This window comes from Vicugna pacos, chromosome 5 (assembly GCF_048564905.1).
Source record: "Vicugna pacos chromosome 5, VicPac4, whole genome shotgun sequence".
Classification (NCBI taxonomy): domain Eukaryota; kingdom Metazoa; phylum Chordata; class Mammalia; order Artiodactyla; family Camelidae; genus Vicugna; species Vicugna pacos.
In genome coordinates, this window is record NC_132991.1 from 61,119,422 (window position 1) to 61,124,961 (window position 5,540).

The window sequence follows — 5,540 nt, forward strand, 5'->3', positions numbered from 1 at the left end:
CCATCGAATAATAATAAAGGAAATTGCATGATCTTGAGAACAATTGTAGGTAGAGTGATGAGTTCCTCCTCTCTACCTCAAATATACTTCTGTCTATAGGATAAGAAAGGATACCTGGAATCAATGAACTTCCCCTCAGGCCTGGGCTAAGAGACGCTGGAACTGTGTCCTTTGGCCCTTCCTTTCCTAGACCCCACTCTCTGAACCCATCTTTATCACCTTAGGTTAGAACATGACTGACAATGTGTTTCTCTACCTCAGTTCTATTCTGGTTTCTGCAGGTACATGCAGGTCGTCATGATTTAATTTGCAAAGAGGCTAGTCTTTTTACTGAATTGTTTTCTAACATAGCATGAAAAATCTCAAAAAACAGTGCCTTATGGTAGCCAATATTTTAATGTAAGGGCAGAAAATTTATCATCAGGAAAGGAAAAAAAAAATCTAACAGTTTCTCAGAGGATACTCCTGATAGATGACCTAGAATTTGTCTGATGGGTTTTCAAATCCAAGAATTGGGTTAACCCTGATATTTAGTACCGAGTTATCATGGTTGGAATGATAGTTATAAGGAGCCATTTTTCTTCTACCATATAGATTTTGAGTGGAAATAGAGACTCCTAATTTTGCAGTCAGGATTAGAAACCCGAAGATTAACACTCTTCTCAAACTTTCTGGTATCATCCCTCACTAGTTCTGTGAATGTTTTTTGTAGCCTCCTTTGCTGCCTCTTCCTTTCCTTAGCTTTTCAAGCTACCCACCCCTCACATTCTCCCTTTCACCAAAGATTTAGCTGGTTTGAGCTCATTCATTCTCACAGTTTTAGCTATCGTCTGCCTCTGGGCCTCCTAAAATTTATGTCCACCGACTTTCTTTTCTTTCTGGAACTCCATGTCTCCATTTCCAGTTAGCTGCACGCTGTACATGTTCACCAATTTCTTATTTTCAGGTCCTTCAGTCCCAAACTGTCCCACCAAACTTATCATTTCCCTTTTGAGATATCTCTCTCTCTCTCACAATCTTCATTTCCATTTAAAGATATCATTTTCAAAGCTAGAAAATAATCTTAGAAAATGAAGAAAATGATCACCAGGTCACCCTTCTCCTCCCCTTCTACACGTTCAGAAGTCAGTTATTCATTCAACAAATATCGAACACGAGTTGTGGGTCAGGGATTTGGATAGGCTCTGAGGGTAAAATTGTAAGCAAAACCATCTGGTTCCTGTCCTCTTGGGGTTTATCCTTTATTCCTGTCCCTCAGCTCTTTCTGTTCTGTGTAAAGATACCAGCACATCCTCTCCTCTCTGCCTTCGCAGCCATTGCTGCGGTCTGGGTGTCAGCGTTTCCTGCTGTGACAGTGAATAACCACAGGGTTGGTTTCTGTGCCTCTATTGTCTTTCCCTCCAGTCAGTCTGCGTTGCAGATGGAGCCTCTTCTCTCCTTGACACATGCGGGTTTGCATCACTGCTTAATCCACACTTGAACATCTTTGTCGGATCTCCTAGGCTGACAAAATAAGGTGTATAATCCTTAGTGAGACATCTTCACCCCGAGTTACCTCTCCATTTGCATTTCCTTCCTCTTTCCTTCTCTGCACCTGCTTCATGTTCCAGGCACAGAAGAGCTTTTAACCATATCCTGATCACGTGGCTTTCATGTTCCCATTTGAAAACCATCTGCACATTTCAGGGTTTGGTGAACACTGTTTTTTTTTTAGATCAAGTATAGTCAGTTTACAATGTTGAGTCAATTTCTGGTGTACAGCATAATAGTTCAGTCATATATATACATACATATGTTTTCATATTCCTTTTCATTATAGGTTACTACAAGATATTGAATATGGTTCCCTGTGCTATACAGTACAAACTTGTTGTTTATCTATTTTATATATAGTAGTTAGTGTATGCAAATATCAAACTCCCAATTTATCCCTCCCCACCCATAACCGTAAGTTTGTTTTCTATGACTGAGTCTGTTTCTGTTTGGTAAATAAGTTTGCGTGTCTTTTTTTTTTTTTTTTTTTTTTAGATTCCACATATGCATGATATCTTGAAATATTTTTCTTTCACTTTCTGGCTTACTTCACTTGGAATGATGATCTCCAGGTCCATCCATGTTGCTACAGATGGCATTATTTTATTATTTTTTATAGCTGAATAGTATTCCATTGTGTAAATACACCACAGCTTCTTTATCCAGTCCTCTGTTGATGGACATTGAGGTTGCTTCTGTTTAGAAGACATTCAGTATCACTCCTTCTATGAAGCCTTTCCTGATTCCCCATGCTTCCCTTTTCAGGGCTTCCCTTCTGCTTCATGTATTGCTTTATCGGATTTATGAGTTACTTCTTGTGTTACCCACATCCATGATACAATGTTTATTATTTCCAGTTTTAGTTTCTTGCAGATGAACCAAGAGGCATGAATACTTTTGAAATATTCCAGGTGCAGAGTCCTTATAGATTTTTATGTTTTTTTCCCAGTCTTTTTTGCATTGTATGTGTATTGTATTTCTTTTAGCAGGTCACCTTTATCTAGAATCTTTCCAAAGCAGTTAATCAATTTTCCCCCTAAATATAGTAGTTTTTAGTATATTCAAAGAATTATACAACCATTATTACAGTTAATTTTAGAACATATTCATTATTTCAAAAAGGAATTCCCATGCCACTAGCAGTCACTCTCCATTTATTCCTAAACTTCTAGCCCTAGGCAACCACCAATCTATTTTCTGTCTCTGTGGATTTGCCTGTTTGGGACATTTTGTGTAAGTGGAATCATACCTTTACACGATTGGTGCTTGTGTCTGGCTTTTGCACTTGAAAACTTAATGTTTTCAAGATTCATCCATACACTGCATGTATCATTATGGCTGAATAATATTTCATTGTATGGATAAGCCATATCTTTTTATCCATTCATTAGTTGATGGAGTTTTGAATTATTTCCACTTTTGACAATTATGAATAATTTTGCTGTGAGCATTTCCGTGTGAGTTTTTGTGGCTTGGTTTTAATGGAAATTACACTTTCTTTTTGAACTCTTACTTGCATTATGGTTAGGAGCAAATGTGTATTCTGGAGTTAGACTGTTTGTGTTCAGATTTTCAACTTACTATCTGTATGACTTTGGAAAACTTTCTTAGCTTCTTTGGGCCTCAGTTTTCTCACCTCTAAAAGGGGGACAATAACAGTGTCTACTACATAGGATTGTTGTTAAGTGGATTAATTTATATAAAATGTATGGAACAATGCCAGGAACATAGTGACTGCTCTATAAATATTTGCTAACAATGTAATTGTTTATATAATATTTATTGAATTACATAATTCTGGTCACAGATTATAGAAATGATCCCTGAAAGTATAGTCTTCACATAATTCTAATAGCAGATGCAGCTGGTAAAACAAGATTGGGAACAAACGCAACTGTTTCTTGATAAACTTAAATTGTGGGCTCATTCAGTGTGCAGTCACATCTATCATAATGGACACAATGGAAATGGAAAATTGTTCATTAAAGTTAACCCTGTGGGAGGTTTAAAAGAAGGTCAGTTAAAAGGGCTTCTTCCATGTTGGGATTGCTCACAAAGATAAGGTTAAAAATTGGAACTTAGGTAAACTTGCAGATGGATTGTTGTCTTGCATCTTTATATACTTTATTATTTATTTTGGTTCTGCATTTAGAAAGGAGAGAAACATGCCTTCAGGAGGGAATTGTGTCTAGAAGCATCTAAGTTCCCTCATGTTAAATAAGACCAGCAGTACCAACTCCATCTATTTTGCAAGGGTTTTGAGGGTCGATGAAGATGCATTGTGAAATCTGTGAACTGGAAGTTATTTTTTTTAATTATTTTGAGGAATAATTAACAAATATAATTGTAATGTTTAAAGTATACAACATAATGATTTTATATACCCTCTCACATACACATTGTAGAATGAATATCAAGATCCAGACAACTGACACATCTGTTACCTCCCATAGTTAACATAGCCAACCCTTCTTCGTATGTGTGTGTGTGATGAGAATGTTTATGATCTACATTCAGCAACTTTCAAGTATGTAATATATTATTCACTACAGGGGTGAATCTGGAGGGCGTTATGCTAAATGAAACAAACTGGAAAGAGAAAGGAAAAATTATACATAGAATCTTAAAAAAAAAAAAAGCTAATTTTATAGACACAGAGAATAGAATGGTGGTTGCCAGGGCCTGGGGATGGGGGGAGGCAGGGGAAATGGTGTGATGTGGGTCAAAAGGCTCAAATTTTTAGTTATAAAAAGAATAAGTTCTGAGGAGCTAATGTACACCATGGTGACTGTAATTCTCTTACGATGCGATACCATATATGGGAAATGAAAATCATTATTGGAATTGTTGTTTGAAGATTTGGGTATCTGTTTGATGTGTAAGTGATTTGAGTCAGGAAGGTAAAAACCACCCTAGGTCTTTACCATAGAAAGGAGGTGGAATGCAGGGAATTTGGAAGGGCAAAACGTGAAAGTCATTGGACCAATAGTCTCAGATGCCTGCAGCAACCAACATGCATACATCTCAGTAAGGTGCCCCCAAGCCTGGGGCGAAACCTCCTGAGCTCTCTGACTAGATCATACCTGCAGCAACTGCCACCTGGGAATGATAGCTTCTCTTCCTTTTCTGCCCTCCAGCTCTCACAGAAGCTTCTCTCACTGAAGGACTCTCCCTGGGTCTTTGCTGGCAAAAGAATCTGGAAACATACTTTGCTGGCTTTATATCCTTGCAAGCTCAGAGGGGAGCTCAGAAGGCAGGGATGGTGCCGAGTGTCAACAAGTCGTATCCAGCAGTGACTGGCAGTTTGAATTTGAAAATATTTCCACTGACACGTTGTGCTTAATTGGGTGTTATGCAGATTTTCCTGTTTTTCTTGTATTTCGTTGCTGGTCCAGAGTGCTAAAATGATGGGTGGGAGGAAAAGGCATGGCTTCTAATAATGCATGCCCATTTGAAAATTCCATTTGAATGGCTTTCCTCCAAGATGATGGCTGGACAGGTCTGTATTTGGGGCTTAAGAGAAATGGAATCTTGTCCAATTTAGTGGCCACACAGAATTAAAAGAGATGTCAAATATTTTTGAAACATCTTGATCTGAAGCATTTTGAATGAAGTAAGAGAAAGTGGAATGTGCATTTACGAAAGCAAAAGGTGATCAGTTTATAAATAACAGTTTTGTGTATATTTTGAAATTTATTTAAACATAATCTTTTCCAAGAAGGTTTGAAGTAAAGGGATTTGCAGTATATTAAGCATGATGTCCACGGAGTTGTATCTGTTCATCTGTCTGTGTATGTTGGGTAGACATTTTTCTTCCTCCTTCTCCTGGGACCAGGAGAACGCCCCAAAGACCATTTGGTAGTGCTTGTCAAGGCAGAGGAAGAGATGCCAATCTTTTAGTCATAAATCTCTCCCAGGGCTAATGCTTATCTTGGCAACATCAAGGGTCCAGGTGCCCTGAGTTCATTTCAAGTGCAACGAAAGGAAGCTGAATGACTAACTCGGGG

The 5,540-nt window shown here is 38.0% G+C and overlaps 1 pseudogene; it reads right to left on the reverse strand.

Annotated features, from left to right (window-relative positions):
- Positions 1-3,288: 3,288 nt before the first annotated feature.
- On the reverse strand, positions 3,289-3,372 carry LOC116280718 (small nucleolar RNA U3; annotated as a pseudogene).
- Positions 3,373-5,540: the final 2,168 nt, after the last annotated feature.